Below are 16824 nucleotides of genomic sequence, written 5' to 3' on the forward strand. Positions count from 1 at the left end.
AAAAATGCGCAACTTATTCCTGTAGGCATATCAAATACTGGCTCATATGCAGCCTTTATTTCTTGGATGAAACCTGAGGGGACTTATTAAATAAAAATTGAGCCCAGAAATGATGAGGTATGTTTACTGTGAAGTGAAAATTGCAAAATGTATTGTTGCTTCACTCAGCGATTTAACTACGCATGTGTTAAATAAACACTATTAATTAACACATGAATATTTAAAGTTGTGCTAATAGATTTGGGATTTAATTTCACCTTTAGCATCTTCTTCTTGAACTGAACATTAACATCTCTCCATAAAAGCAGTGTGTTTCTAGAATTCTGCTGTTTTTGCAATATTTTATAAATGTCTGTATCAAAGGCGGCCCTAGGAATGATTTTTAGGGTGCACCAACTGGACCACAGAAAAAAAACTAGTGGGACGTCCTACAAAGGGTACTCATAAAGAGTATGTGCATGTAATATATATATCTGTGCATATATCTTTATATAGGTGTACATGCTACATTCAAAGTCAGATTTAAACATTTTTAGCAAATGTGGCCCTAAGTATTGACTCAGCTTCTGGTAAGCAGTGTAAGGTAGTTAGACAAAATGTGTGTGGCAAGGTGCATTGTCTGTTGTTTTTTTCTATGTCACCTCCAAGCAAATCCAACAACTCTGGTGGTGGGGTTCAAGGGTGGAGTTAGGGGGGGGGTAAAACAAATGGAACTTTGAGACAGGCCTCACCTAGCCCTTCTCTAGAGAAGCCGCTGGTGCTTATTTTATGGATAGCTGCATGGCATGTTGCCTTTGTAGTCCAGTAGTGTCTTCTACTGTGCACCGTAGCTTTACAGATAGTTTCACGCTAAGTCACATACAAATTGTATGGTAATATTTACCATGCCAGTTTGTCTTTTGCTGCAGGAATTAATAATGCCAGCATTACACTGGAAATTAGAAAACTTCATGCCCTTGCTGAAGGAAAAGCGATCTGCATTGCACCCTACCTACAGCTTCAAGATGTTCCACTACTTACCAAATAATACTTAGAAGCTTACCAAGGGCCTCTACCCTCCTTGATCCAGGGCATTGACACCGTGAGTAAGAAGCTGAAGCCCAGATTTACTAATACTTTGTGTCTGGTTTGTTTCAAATAATTGGTGCAAGCTGGCGCAAAGTGTTCCTTTGACATTAAGGGGCATATTTATACTCTGTTTGCGCCGGATTTGCGTCGTTTTTTTTTACGCAAATCCGACGTAAAGCTATCTCCAAATTTATACTTTGGCATTAGACCCGTCTAGCGCCAAAGATCTTGGAGTTTGCGTCATTTTTTAGCGTGGACACCTACCTTGCGTTAATGATATGCAAGGTAGGCGTTCCCTTCTAAAAAATGACTCTAAGGCATGTGCGCCTTATTTAAACTCCCGTGCAAAAATGACGCACGGGAGTGGGCGGGCCTTAAAAAATGACGTCCAGCCGCTTTTGCGTAATTTTTTAACGCCTGGTCAGGGCAGGCGTTAAGGGACCTGTGGGCTCGGAAGGAGCCCAGAGGTGCCCTCCCCTGCCCCCAGGGACACCCCCTGCCACCCTTGCCCACCCCAGGAGGACGCCCAAGGATGGAGGGACCCATCCCAGGGAACTTAAGGTAAGTTCAGGTAAGTATTTTTTTTGTATTTTTTTTGTGGCATAGGGGGGCCTGATTTGTGTCCCCCTACATGCCACTATGCCCAATGTCCATGCCCAGGGGACATAAGTCCCCTGGGCATGGCCATTGGGCAAGGGGGCATGACTCCTGTCTGTGCTCAGACAGGAGTCATTTCAATGGGGGTTGGGCGTCAAAAAAAATGGCGCAAATCGGGTTGAGGCCAAAATTTTGCCTCAGACCTGACTTGCCCCATTTTTTGACGCCCAAGCTCCATTTTCCCCTACGCCGGCGCTGCCTGGTGTGAGTCATTTTTTTTTACGCACACCAGTCAGCTTCGCCGGCTAATGTAATTCAATAAATAAGGCGCCCGCATGGCGCTTTGGAATGGCGTTAAAATTTTTTACGCACAACTGCGTTGGCGCAGTTGTGCATCAAAAAGTATAAATATGGCCCTTACTTTCCAGTGCAAACTTTTTTTTGCACTGGCAAATAGCCCTAAATAATAAAATTAGCTCTAATCACTACTTTGTTCTAGTTTGTCTCAGGGCCCTGCCCTCGTGGGTGTTCTCATGCCCCGATTATGGTTTTTGATGCACTTAACTATCTACTAAAACAGGTAGACAAGGATTTGCGACAAAAATGACTTCTCCTTGCAGTAGGTGTAACATGTGAGGGAAGTTTACTTTTCTCAATATATATATCAATTTGCATTTCAGCATATATGCTTTAAAGCACGTCATATATACAATATACTGGAAGGATACCCAAGCATGCTATTTTGTACTGGAAAGATACTTTTACTGTACAAAACCTATGCTTGATATCACTCGCATATTCTTGCACAATGGTGCAAGGGTGTGCGCATTGGAGTAAGGCAGCCTAAATTGCGCCATTGCAGGGGAAGAGGATACAGCACCATCTCTTAGTAAAGGCCCTGTTCTGTTTTCTCACCTTCATAGATTGCAGCATGTCAAGTCTGGTTGCTGAGCTATGTTGGGGGAAAAACTAGTCCTTTTCTGTAGGGTCCATTTTGTATGATGCTTCATGTACCGCAAAAAATTAGATTGGTGCTAGTGCTACCAATTAATAAATAAAGTTCTGTAATTAATAGTACATTTGCCTGCCTGTGTTTTGATTCCTTCTTTAAATCAGATGCCATGGCTCAGCAGGATCTCATTTCATAGGCATTGTCAACCAGTATGGGCACACAGTTTAAAAAAACATGGCTATTTACACCCGTAATGAAAATACCATGATTAACTCCTAACATAACAAGTGCTAGCTTTCAAAAAATGTCTGATAATGTATGAAACACTACACATCATAATATGAAAGATACTAGCTTATGGTCTATTTGTAAGAAAATTACAGCATCCAAGAGCAAACATAGACGAAAAGATCTCCTTCATCGAAACCTCAGAAAACTGAATTAATTATTTTATCAACACCCCCCTAAAATAAATATGACTCCTAATCTACTGGACTTCCAACAACACAATGTCTTTTCACCTACACCAACCTAATTCATTTTTACTCTCGATTTGTCTTTTCACAATTTTCCTTTATATCAACAAGATGGAAAAATCATCAAATTTCATCAGTGTTTCGCAACTGCATTTTGGTGGAAAAACATTGATATGTTAGCTACCCTTTCGGTATTTGGAAGGGATGCCACAAACAAGCCCTTTCCATATATTGAATCAGTATCCATTTGTAATCCCATTTTAGGAGCCGGAAAAGCATTTTACTCGTCACAAAAGGCAATTGGGAGCATTTACAACAGTTAAAATGCTTAGGAGATCTGGTCCTAAGTTATTTTAGTGCTTTAGGCCCTCATTACAACCCGGGCGGTCGGTGATAAAGCAGCGGTAATACCGCCAACAGGCCGGCGGTGAAAAAAATGGAATTATGACCACGGCGGAAACCGCCAACACATACAGACACTTTAACACACCAACCGCCACGGCGGTAGCAACAAGCACTGTGGTGGTAACCGCCAACAGCCAGGCGGAAGACAATGTACCGCCCACACTATTACAACTGACCTATCCGCCACCTTTTCTGGGGCGGTACCAATGCCATCAAAAGCATGGCGGAAACAGTACACAGAATGCGAAGAATTCACCTCTGGACACTCAAGGAAGAACCACGATGCCATAGAGCCCGAGTTGCACATATTTCCCATGATTGTATACCTCCTCCTACACCAGGAATACCAACGACGGCGATGATGACCACGGTGAGTAATGCCGCCTAGCACACAGGGGAGGGGGGAGGAAAAAGAGAGTGACACACACACGCAACACACAACCCATCACCCCCAACACCATACACACAAGCAGATGCAATAACATTACATATTCACCCCCTACCCCTCAGGATTAATGCAAGGACAAAATGATTGGAAAAAAGTGAGTGTAATAATATAAAATATTAGAAATACGTCCTCAAAAATCAAAACAGTATTTACAGATATACAAACAAAGGGACACTTCCCAGTCCATAATCTCCATGGGCCACAGGGCCATATCACATAGGCCAAGGCCCCACTTGACTCCTGCCTCAATACGGAGAGAACACTGCTGGGGCATCAGCTTGAAAACACACAGGCACCTCAGGAGGAAGGGGGTTCACCTCAGCTGGAAGATGGTACAACGCCATTGCTCCTGGAGGGGGCTACATGCCCACTGCTTGGTCCTGGGGAGTGCAAAGCCACAGTCTCTCAAGTGGGTGGTTTTCCCACTGCTTGGTCCTGGGGAGTGCAAAGCCACAGTCTCTCAAGTGGATGGCTTCTCCACTGGTTCTGGAGGGGGCCTTGTGCCCAGTGTGCTTCATCCTGGCAAGGAGGGGGGGAGTGGATGCCTTCTACCACTAGTTCTCGAGGGGGCCTGGTGCCCAGTGTGCTTCATCCTAGCAAGGATAGGGTGAGTGGATGCCTTCTTCCACTGGTTCTGGAGGGGGGCTGTTGCCCAGTTTGCTTCATCCTGGCAAGGATGGGGTGAGTGGATGCCTTCTTCCACTGATTCTGGAGGGGGCTTTGTGCCCTGTGATGCAGCCCTTGGGGAGTGCAAAGTCACAGTCTCTCACCTGGGTGTCAGATGCACGAGATTTGCTGTGGGCAGGATGCATGACACTCCATGGAGGCAGGACTACAGTCCATCCGCCGGCGGTGATGGCTGCACAGTGGTGGCAGTACCGGAGCTGGTGTTGGTGCTGCCAGTGGTGAAGGGAGGCTCCAGCCCTTCCCCTGCAGCCTCGGACAGCTGCCCACTGGGGCTGTTGCTGCTGGCAGTGGTGCTGGCGGTGGTGCTGCTGGCGGTGCTGGTGTCAGTGCTGCCAGTGGTGGTGGGGACACTCCAGCCCTTCCCTTGCAGCCTCGGACAGCTGCCCACTGGGACTGCTGCTGGCAGTGGTGCTGGTGGCGGTGCAGGCAGTGGTGGGGGGAGGCTCCAGCCCTTCTCCTGCAGCCTCAGACGGCTACCCACTGGGGCTGCTGCCAGTGGTACTGCTGGTGGTGCTGGTGGCGGTGCTGCTGGTGGTGATGGTGTTGGTGCTGCCAGTGGTGGGGGGAGGCTCCAGCCCTTCCCCTGCAGGCTCGGACGCTGCTGTCCACTGGGGCTGTGCTGCTGCTGCCAATTGTGCTGCTGGGGGTGCTGCTGGCGATGCTGGTGGAGGTGCTTCCAGTGGTGGGGGGAGGCTCCAGCCCTTCCCCTGAAGCCTTGGACGACTGAAGCGGCATGGTTGGTGGTGGCGGCTCACATCCTTTCACAGCAGCTGGTGGTTGTTCCTTGGCCTTGCCCTTGGCAGCTGGTGGTGCCTCCTTGCCCTTGGCAGCTGGTGGTTGTTTCTTGGCCTTGGCCTTGCCCTTGGAAGCTGGTGGTTGTTCCTTGGCCTTGTCCTTGGCAGCTGGTGCAGACACACTGACAGTGCTGATGGGTGTCTCCTTGGAGCCTCTCACACTTGCAGAAGCTGCCGAAACTACAGTGGCCGTGGACTGGTTGGCTGAGGTGCTGGCCTGGGTGAAGGACGGGGAAGGGGTAGGGAAGAGCTCAAAGGTGGAGAGGAAACACTTCTTAGGGACAGCGGTGCAGGAAGAGGGTGAAGCTTTGGGAGTGGAGGAAGAGGGAGTGGTTGTAGGAGGCGTCTGTCTGCTGTGTTTGGGTACAGGTACATGGGTTGGATGCTGTTGTGGGGTGGATGGCTATTGGGTGTCTGAGTGCTGGTGTCTGTGTTCTTTGGGAGGAGGGGGACCAGACACAGTGGGAGAGGACACAGGGGGACATGTGCATGGATGTGGGGGTGGTGACTGCCAGTGAGGGACGTGTAGTGATAGGCATGATGGTGATGGAGGTAGTGGATGAGGATGTAGTGCATGCAGGTGTGAGAGGAGACGCTACTGGGAGGGAGGTGGACGGGGAGGAGGAGGGGGACACAGTGTAGGCAGTGGATGTTGGTGTGTCTACTTCTGGATTGTGTTTGTGTGAGTGCCTGTGGGATGATGTGTGGTGCTTGTGTTTGCCTGAGCCACTCCTGAGTGTTGTCTTGGGTGCATGCTGATCTGATTGTGTGCTTGGGATAGGTTGTGGTTCAGCGGAATGGGACTGGGTAGAGGAGGTTGGAGGGGGGGGAGGCTAGAGACAGGGACAATGGCTGCCATCAGGGAGGAGGCCAGAGCCTGGAATGATCTATGTTGGGCCGCCACGCCAGAGTGAATGCCCTCCAGGAATGCATTTGTATGTTGCAAATGCCCTGCCAGCCCCTGGATGGCATTCACTATGGTTGACTGGCCAACAGAGATGAATCGCAGGAGGTCAATAGCCTCCTCACTCAGGGCAGCAGGGCTAACTGGGGCAGGGCCGGAGGTGACTCAGGTGCATGGGGCAACGGAGATGCCCACCCTCCTGGGTGAGCGGGTACAGGAAACTTGCTGAGGGGCTGCTGGGAGGGCGGTGCTGGTAAAGGGGGGTGGCAGCTGTACCTGTACTTGGGGTGGCCACAGAGCTGTCCGCCACCAGCAGGGAGCTTCCTTTGGAGGAGATATCACTGTCAGAACTGTCCCCTCCTGTCTCTGCCGTGGTGCGCCCCTTGCCCTCCATCCCACTGATGCCATCACGGTCGGTGGATTCGGCCTCCAGGGCAATGTGGGATGCAGCTCCCTCCGTTGCCGGTGCTTCTGCTCCTCCGCCAGATGGTGCTAATGCACATAAGGACAGGGTGACAAAACAAAAAGCTGGGGGGAAGAGACAGAAGACACACAGGCACCCCTTCCTCGTTGGGAGGCCATATCCAGCTGCTCCTCTGCCACGTTCCTTGCCCAGCGTCTCAGGTCCTCCCACCGGTTGCAACAGTTGGTGCTCCTCCTGCCGTAGACCCCCTGGGTCCACCCGTCCTTGGCGATGGCACGCCATATACCCTTTTTCTGATGGGCGCTGACCTACAGAAATATGAAAACGGACAAGGGATCAGTCATACCGTCCAGCCTGTTACACCCATGTCCCACCATATCCCTCCCATCCCCTTACGCACATCCATTGCCCACCATACATGCTGCACGCTGCCCAGGACCCCTACATCCCCCCCTTACACAAAGCCTTCACACACATCACACCATGCATTCATGCCCCATGCATCATGTGTACTCACCTGTTGGTCTGGAGGCCCAGAAAGCAATCGGTACTGGGGTATGACCCCATCCACCAGTTTTTCCAACTATGCAGCGGTGAAGGCAAGGGCCCTTTCCCCAGTGACTCGAGCCATGGTCGCTTCCAGACACAGGTCACAGCAGCACTTGCAGTGTAGGTCCTCTCCTGTTGAATGTCAGGTAGCAAGTGAGTCAACAGATAGAAAATGGCAGTCACCTCCGTGGCGGTGTGTACCATCACCACCGGCGTACATCACCATTGGCTACTGTAACCCATAGGGCCCAATGATAACCAATGAGGATTTGCACGGCGGTACTCCACCACCTCCCGCAACGGCACACAACGTCAGCGGCATTACCTCATTTCCACCTGTCCCTCCACACAGGACAGGCCTCCGCCATTTCAGGGGGCGAGGCCATGGCACCTCACTGCGTCACCGCTGACATAAGCACATTTTGGTAATAAACATAAACATACTGTTTCTGTCGCAACATGCAATGCATTGTGCAATGAGGAAATGTTGAAAACTGACCTGATGCTCATTGTTTTGCCCCCAAGAGTACAACCGCTGAGGATGCATAGGAGATGGAGACATCCCCGTGTATAGACCCCTGGTGGACTTGGCAACAATGGAGGACAGGCATATTATCCTCACCTACAGACTTGATAGGGCCAGAATCCAAGAGCTGTGTGCCCAATTGGAGCCAGACCAGATCTCAGCTATCCGTCAGCCCACTGGGATCCCCCCTCTTGTGCAAGACCTATATGTGCTCCATTTCTTGGCAAGTGGCTCCTTCCAAGTGACAGTGGCCATGGCAGCAGGAATGTCCCAGCCAATGTTCTCAAACGTGCTGACCAGAGTGTTGTCTGCCCTGATGAAAAACATGCGCAGCTACATTGTTGTTTTTCCCCAGATGGAGGATTTGGCCACAGTGAAAGCTGACTTCTATGCAATGGGACATATCCCGAACATTGTTCGGGCAATTGATGGTACACATATTGCCTTTGTTCCCCCCCCCCCGGAGAAATGAACAGGTGTTCAAAATCGAAAGAGCTTTCACTCTATGAATGTGCAGATAGTGTGCCTGGTGGACTAGTACATCTCCCATGTGAATGCAAAGTATCCTGGGTCTGTGCATGATGCCTATATCCTGAGGAATAGCAAAATCCCATATGTGATGGCTCAACTCCAGAGGCACAGGTTGTGGCTAATAGGTGAGCCCATGGTCCCCACCCAGTGTATGTTGGTATATGGGTGTGGGGTTAGCCCTAAGGGTGAGTGTCTGGTTAACAGGGATCCCTCGATATTTACAGGTGACTCTGGTTACCCCAACCTCTCATGGCTACTGACCCCAGTGAGAAATCCCAGGACAAGGGCAGAGGAACATTACAATGAGGCACATGGGCAAATAAGACGAATTATAGTGCGAACCTTTGGCCTCCTGAAGGTCAGGTTTTGGTGCCTCCATCTAACAGGTGGATCCCTGTGCTATTTACCGAAGAAGGTGTGCCAGATCATCGTGACATGTTGCATGTTGCACAACCTTGCTTTGAGACTCCAGGTGCCTTTTCTGCAGGAGGATGAGTCTGGAGATGGTCGTGTGGCAGCGGTGGAGCCTGTGGACAGTGATGAAGAGGAGGCAGAGGATGAGGATGAGGACAACAGAATATCCATCATACAACAGTACTTCCAGTGACACACAGGTAACACACTGTGACTTGACCTTCCGTTGCAGTTTTGTATTGTAAATTTTCACTGGCAGGCTGCTGTTCCCACTACTATGGCCACTTACTGTACCCTTTGGCATGTCTATTCACAGATATTTGTGCCCTAATCTGGCTCCTGGTGTATTGACTGCAGCACAACACAGGTCATACCTATGTATAAATTACTGCACAGTCTACTTGCAATGTCTACAGATTGTTAAACGGATGCATACTTAAATCATTTGACATACTGCATACTTGTATTTTTGCAAAAGGTGTTTAATTGTTGAAAATTTCATGGGGATGTGCAGTGGGCTTGGGTGATGGTGGAGGAGAGTCCAGGATAGAGTCCAGTCTCTTTGTATCACAGGTGCATTGTCCAAGGGGGCATAAGAATTGGAGGAATGGCAGTTCAAGGTGGACAGGGTGACAGAGTGGGACAGAAGGGTGACAATCAGGAGAGTCTTATTTCCTGGTAGGGTTGTTGGCAATGTTCTCTGGCTTCTGCCTGGATCGCAGGGACAGTTTGCAAGGTGGTTCTCCTTCTGCAGGGGGTGGGGTGCTGTTGGCCTGTTGTTCTTATGGTGGGGCCTCCTGTCCACTAACGTCAGAGGAGGTGGAGGGCTGTTCATCGGTGTGGCTAGTGTCAGGGGCCCATTGGTGTGCCACTGCCTCCCTCATGGTGTTGGCCATGTCAGCCAGCACCCCTGCAATGGTGACCAGAGTGGTGTGGATGTCCCTCAGGTCCTCCCTGATCCCCAGGTACTGTCCCTCCTGCAGCCGCTGGGTCTCCTGCAACTTGGCCAGTATCTGGCACATAGGGGCTCATTCCGAGTCCGGCGGGCGGCGGGCGCCGCCCACCGGGCGGAAACCGCCCAAAGACCGCACCGCGGTCAAATGACCGCGGGGGTCATTTTGACTTTCCCGCTGGGCCGGCGGGCGATCTCCAGAAGATCGCCCGACGGCCCAGCGGGAAAGCCCCTGCAACGAGGAAGCCGGCTCCGAATGGCAAGCAGCGCCGCCATGGACGATTCCCTGGGCCAGGGGAAAACCGGCGGGAAACCGCCGGTTCCCCTTTTCTGACCGCGGCTTTACCGCCGCGGTCAGAATAGCCCTGGAAGCACCGCCAGCCTGTTGGCGGTGCTTCCGTTGCCCTCCACCCTGGCGGTTTCAAACCGCCAGGGTCGGAATGAGGGCCATAGTCTCCTGGGAATGGTGGTATGCTCCCAGGATGTTGGTGAGTGCCTCCTGGATAGTCGGTTCCCTGGGCTTGTCCTCCCCCTGTTGCAAAGCAGTCCTCCCAGCTTACCTGTTGTCCTGTGCCTCTGTCCCCTGAACAGTGTGCCCACTGCCACTGACCCCACGTCTCTGATCGTCCTGTGTTTGTGGGGTGTCCTAGGGTCACTGTAGTGGTGGACACACTGCTGATTGATGTGTCCTGGGGACAGAGGGATGGGCCCACTGGGTGGGTGCTGTGCTGGTGTTTCCTGAGGGGGGAGGCTCTGTCGTGGTATGGGACTGTGGCTGGGTAACCGACTGTCCGGAGGTCCCTGATGGGCCAGGTTGGTCATCCTGATCCAGGCGAGCAGAGCTCCTGTCATCACTGTGGGCCTCTTCTGTGGGTGGACTGGGTGTTGCTGGCACCTCCTCTCCGGTGACGTTGTGTGGGGGACCTGTGGGGATGTAAATGCAGTGTTATTGTTTCTGCGTATGACATCTTGTGCATGGGTGTGTTGGCCTCTATGGTTGTGAGTGCCATGTCAGCGTTTCCTTGTGTGAGTAGTGATTTTGTGGGCTAGGTGATTCTCTCTGCTGGTCATGCTGTGGTGATGGGTGTCCATGCAGGGCTGTAAGTGGTGTCCATGCATTGGTGGTGCATGCAGCGCTGGGTACTGGATTGGGTGTGTTGTGATGGTGGCGTGTGTGGGAGGTGCTGGAGTGATGGGAGTGAGGGTGAGGGTTGGGGTATGTAATGGCATGCAGGTAGGGGGGTGAAAGTAGTAAAGATTAGACTTACCAGAGTCCAGTCCTCCAGCTACTCCTGCCAGGCCCTCAGGATGAAGTATTGCCAAGACTTGCTCCTCCCATATTGTTAGTTGTGGGGGAGGTGGTGAGGGTCCACCACCAGTCCCCTGTACAGCTATCTGGTGTCTTGCATCCACGGAATGTACCTTCCCCCGTAGGTCGTTCCAGCTCTTCCTGATGTCATACCTTGTTCTTGGATGCTGTCCCACGGCGTTGACCCTGTCCAGGCTCCTCCACCATAGCTCCATCTTCCTTACAATTGATGTCTGCTGCACCTGTGATTCGAATAGTTATGGTTCTACCCTGATGATTTCCTCCACCATGACCCTTAGCTCCTCCTCTGAGAACCTGGGGTGTCTTTGTGGTGCCATGGGTGTAGTGTGAGTGGTGTGTGAGGGTGTGTGGGGTGATGTGTTGGGGTGTGTGCTGTGAGGTGTGTGGATGGTGTATGGGTGATGGTGTTCTGTGGCTCTGGTTCTGTGGGTGCTCTTGGTGTGTCTCTCGTTCTTATAGTGGTGTGGGTGTGTGGTGTGTGTATGAGTGTCAGGTGTGTGTAGTTTGAATTGTCCAATGTAGTATTGTTTTGTTAGGTTGTGTGTATTTTGAGCACAGCGGTATGTACCGCCAATGGTTTACAGCGGTTGAATGTCCGCTGCGGTGATTCGTGGGTCATAATGCTGTGGGTGTTGTTCTGTTGGTGAAATGGTGTGGGTTTTGCTACCACCATTTTATCACTGACCTTTGGGCTGGCGGATTTGTGTGTGTGGCTGTATAGTGACGGGTTGCTATGTGTGGGTCATAATATGGGTAGCGGTATACTGCCGCTGTAGCGGTATGTTGGTGGCAGTCGGCATGGCGGTAAGTGGGACTTACCGTCAATGTCATAATGAGGGCCTTAGTTTTCTTGTGGCAGATGCATATGTCTATTCATCAGTGGGACATACAGACACCCACAAAAATATATTTTTAAAAACCCTACAAGCGAATGCAAATGAATATGTTGGACAAAATCTTCCTAATTAGGTTTTGGGTGCATGGCATGCTCAGTCCCACAACAAGACTAAAAAATGACCCTCTTAAACAAAGGGTTTGCTACAATTTGTGTGTCTTCCAGTTTTTTATTACTCGATTAACTTTAAATTATAAAAGATAAATTATGGAGGGAAAATGAAGTATGCTTTCTAAAGTCAAATATTATTACCACACGAATTGCCGGTAATGTTGTTTGTGAAAATAATACATTCTATTGAGAAAGGAAATTAAGAAAGATGCTTCCAATAGGGGGTACTTCAACGTTTGAAGCAAATTTGTAACTTTCTTGGTGTAGTCCTTGAGATGTGCAGCATTTGCCAAACTCCAATATCAGTCAAATGCATAAGCTTACCCACGCACAGAAAAGAAGAATTCCGACATTTTTGCATGGCACTAGGTACATTTTGAAAACATTCTCTTAGGGAAAAGCCGTCATGGAGTTTCAAATGTGCATGCTCACTATGCCATTCCAGTTACTTTGTGTTGCTCCCCCAGCTTTCTTTCCCTAATAGCAGATTTATTGTTGCTCTTAACAACAGGAAAACTCTGACCTTTTCGAGACTTGGAAACCACCAGCGAAAAGGTTTATGCATATCAAAAACATTTATGGGAGTTCGCACCTTTTTCTGGATTCTGCACCCTCCCAGTTCAAAACCCACGCCATTGGGATGATTTACTCACATTTAAAATTACACTCTGCTCTCTCAAGTAGATTTACTCATGCTTAAAATTTTATAAGCACGACGAAATTTCAGATGCAAGTAAATCCATTTTCAAGAGCATGATATCACTTAAATTTTGCTCTCATAAATGCTGCCATTTGCTCATCTAGTTTTCACATAGCAGTGCAAACAGCTTTGGCCGCTTGGTAATATCCATTTAAATCTCAGCTCATTGTAGTCTTATAGTGTCTGCTCATTTGACATTTACCTGACATTCTGCTAATGTGTTGAATGTATTTCAGCAGTCATCTGTTTAAAAATCATAAACTATTTTCATTTCCTGTAAATCACGTGAAAAGCTACAAAGAGGAATTGATTGTATTTTGTATCTGTACTGCTTGTTTATTGTAGCATGTGATTTATTGGGGTGTGCAGGTACATTCATTGCAGTTCTGCACTTTAACAGTCTATCATAAAACATCTTTATTTATAAATAGCTGTGTGAGACAAATGCACAAGTGTTCAGGAGGTAAACAATGCTAGATAACAGAAAATAAAGAATAGAATTCCCACAACAGTACCCACCATCAATCATATAATTACAGAGCGAAGCAATGTAAAGTGTATCCTGGTTGATTTATCAACAGTTACTATAGCAAGGATATCTTAACACATTGTGAACTTGAATATTTTGGAACTTTAGACATGGCTGCATAGACTTATCTTTGAAACTTATTTAGTTGAATTTGAGGGCCAAGTTAAATTAGGCGTGTTAATTTGAGAAACAAGTGCTGATATGATGCCTGCAAGAGTAGGGAAAAGGGTCGGACTAACCTATATGTTAATCACGCAGTGCTCGATGGACTGATCTGACAGATCTGTGTGGGCCACTTGTTAAGCAGTTTGTGGGCCAGTTTTATGGTCAGGTGGGACGGTTTTTACTGCTGATTTCCCTAATGTCACCACAAACATTGCCTGCAGCAAATACAAATGCATGCAGTCACCTGTACCTTGCAAAATACCCTTACAGTGTGCCTTACTCTTCACAAACTCGACACTGGCCTGAGTTACAAATGTAGGTCACTTTTCTAGCTATCTTGTTCGCTAATTTGAGCCACTTTCATATGATACCCAGGCCTATTTTGTGTCCCAGTCTGACCCTGGTTGGGAACGGCTGAGGATCCATACACCCAAACTCAGAGGTGGGTTTATGCATTGGAGAAACGTGAAAATACCATACACATAAAAGTTGTGTGTAGCTAGCAGTAACTTGGTAGAGGCAGCTGAGTTGAATTAATAGATTTGGCAACCAAGGAACATGCAAAATAGTGATGATTTCTGTCATAACTTCTTTTGCAGTGTTCCCAGGTGAAGTGAACCAGGACTGACAGTGTAGCAGATGGGACCCACTTGATGGAGTTGAACACTGCACAATCTTAGTTGCTGGTGACTTTCAGACCCGAGAAAGGACCGTTCAAGTACTGGATTTTATGCTGAACAAGTGCTGTTATTTGTTTTTGTTGGACTGGCAGTGGGGAGTGAGAGCAGTGTCAATGCTGAGAATGAATAGGTAAATCATTACTAAATACTATAGCCTACATTAAGACTAATATCTTTAAAAAGCACTCCAAAGGGCTGATTCACAAAGGGCCTCCACAGCCGCTGAGAAGGCCCCACAGTTGTTGCGGGACCCCCACAATGGATAACTGCAGTACGGAGGTCCCACCACTAGTGCAGGACCCCAGCCATGCCTGCTGGTCTTCCAGTGTGACTACGGAGGCTCTATGTGAATGAGACCTTAGGTATATAAAAGCAACAAATGGATTTAAATTGATCAAAATGTGCATACGGATCAGGTTCCAAAAAGAACTGGTCGAAATCGAAGTTCCTTATTCTTTTGTTTAACATTTCCTATTGAATACTTTGTACTAAACTCTAAGATATCCCTTGATCAGACACCTAACCCATTGACCCACTGACCCTTAATTCTGCTCTCAAGACCTGTGTAACTTTCAGTACTAGCACCTCGCACTCCAGTACCCTCTAGCTATGGTCCTAAACTCTGGCACCATCAACAGACCTTTCAACATAACTCTCAACAACCACAACATTCCACTTGAAGATATATCTCTCCTCTCCAACCCCCAATGTATGTTCTTGGTGCGGGGTGTTATGGTGGACTAGGCTAAAGTCCTGTGCACTGATGTAATATCTGCAGAGCAAATGTGTTTAAGACACCAGTAAATTATAGAAATACAAGCACACGTTTGACAACACAGACTCCACCAGGAATTCTTAACCTCCTAATACACAGTCCAGAGATTATATAGCCTGATTATGGTATTGATAGATTAATTTTACTTTTTCTGAACACCCTGCACTGCTGTACCTAATGTTAGTCATATCTGACTTCCCAAGTACATTTTTTGCTATTCCTTTCTATTATTTCTGGGCCCCATACAAATGCAAAGCAGATCTGTATTCAGAGACCAGTTTGGAATATAACAAGATATTATGTTGTAATTTGCCAGCAGTCATATGAGTTACTTTCATTCTTGAACCCTGGAAAGCATATAAGGGCAGAGAGGGAGAATGTATAGATTCTGTAAATAACGGTGCAGAAGCAATGAATGCGAAGTCCTAGAAGGTTTTTCAGGGGTGGAGGGTTATTTAGAAAAGCAAACTGTCCCTGCATTTATTGTAGGAGAAGAAGGGCTTACGGAAAGACACAGTAGGAGCTAGATGGAGAAATCACTACCTCCCGTGAGCAGCATAACTAATAGTTTTTTTTTCCAGCAGGGTCTGAATAGACTATAGGGCATTCAGGCAGTGCCCAATAGACTGGTCTGACAAGACAGTTTGTGGGCCAGTGTCTTGGCTGTTTACGGGTCTGGTTTATGGTCTGCTGGGTCAGTTTTTACTGTTGAATTCCCTGATATGAAAACAAAAATTGTCTGCAGCAACCTCAACTCCTTGTAGTCTTCCATAGTTGCAAAACACCTGGAGCATGTCTTTACAAGTTCAAAACTGTCCCAATTTGCAAACATGAGACACTTTGTTAGCTTTTTAGTTCAGTAATGGGTGTTATCTTTGTTTGGTGCCAGGGCTTGTTTTATGTCCCAGGCCATTCCTGTCTTCCAATGTATATTACAGTTGCAATCACTTGCATGATGGTGGTGCATATCCTAGATGCTTACCTGAAGTTTAGCCATTGAACGTCTGTTTGCTGGTTTGAAGCCTATCAGGGTGGTAATGTTTAATCATGGAGCCTACATAGAAAACAGGTATCTGGAAAAAATCTATCCCTTTACAATCATCTACATCCGTTAAAGGTACGGACAAGTCAAAACCAGATCCAAGCCCAACAGCACCCAGTAATGAGAAGTCTCAAAGTGAGGAGTTTACCGCAGGAAAACAAGCAACCTTAATCCCCGCAGAACCACAGCAATAAATCAACGAAAAGCAGGCAACAAAACATTAACTATATTATACCAGAATATAGAGCGCTTAGTGGAGTGCAGGACTCCAAGGATCGCTAAACAGAAACTTGTGTTTACTGAAGTTTTAAAGGTTGATTTGTGATTGTTCCATAAACTGCTTTTACAGTTTTTCTTATAAGAGAAGTAACACAACTTGAAAGGAGGCAACATTCATGCAATAATTACTCTAGCTACCTGGATGTCTACTAAGATCAGACTGGATAACAATTGCTATCCTTGGCTTTTTCTTTGGGACCTCTGTCATTTGCCCCTGCTACCCCTAGACTCAGGGGCATTGATGGAACCGGAAGAAGATAAGCAGAAACCGAATACTCTGTTATAGATGTAAATACTTTAGGTAAATAGTGATGAAGGAGAATGTACTTGATTAAATAAAAAGAGTATATTTAATTATATATAGTATATTGTAAATTTGTAAATGCGTAATGCACTGCCCTTTGATTTTCCATCTCATTCTTAGTATTAAGCTTTTATAAGCTGGATCTTACGAAAACGACTTTGATACATGCAATTAACACTTAAATCAACTAATTCCATTAATCCAATACAACCAACCGCAGTGGCACCTTGATCATTACATTACGTTTTTATACTAATCTACATAGCAGCATTGCTGCTACAGAAATT

At 47.7% G+C, this 16824-nt stretch overlaps 1 protein-coding gene across 3 annotated transcripts in view; it reads left to right on the forward strand.

Annotated features, from left to right (window-relative positions):
* Positions 1-16824, forward strand: part of CCDC85A (coiled-coil domain containing 85A) — a 926772-nt gene that overhangs the window by 212458 nt on the left and 697490 nt on the right. Inside the window, exon 3 of one of the 3 annotated variants that reach the window (XR_011203693.1) lies at positions 14057-14267. The exons of the other annotated variants lie outside the window; for them this stretch is intronic. The gene's annotated coding sequence lies outside the window, so the exon portion shown is untranslated. The remainder of the gene's footprint in view (positions 1-14056; positions 14268-16824) is intronic. 3 annotated transcript variants of the gene reach the window in all.

This window comes from Pleurodeles waltl, chromosome 5 (genome assembly GCF_031143425.1).
Source record: "Pleurodeles waltl isolate 20211129_DDA chromosome 5, aPleWal1.hap1.20221129, whole genome shotgun sequence".
NCBI classification, from domain to species: domain Eukaryota; kingdom Metazoa; phylum Chordata; class Amphibia; order Caudata; family Salamandridae; genus Pleurodeles; species Pleurodeles waltl.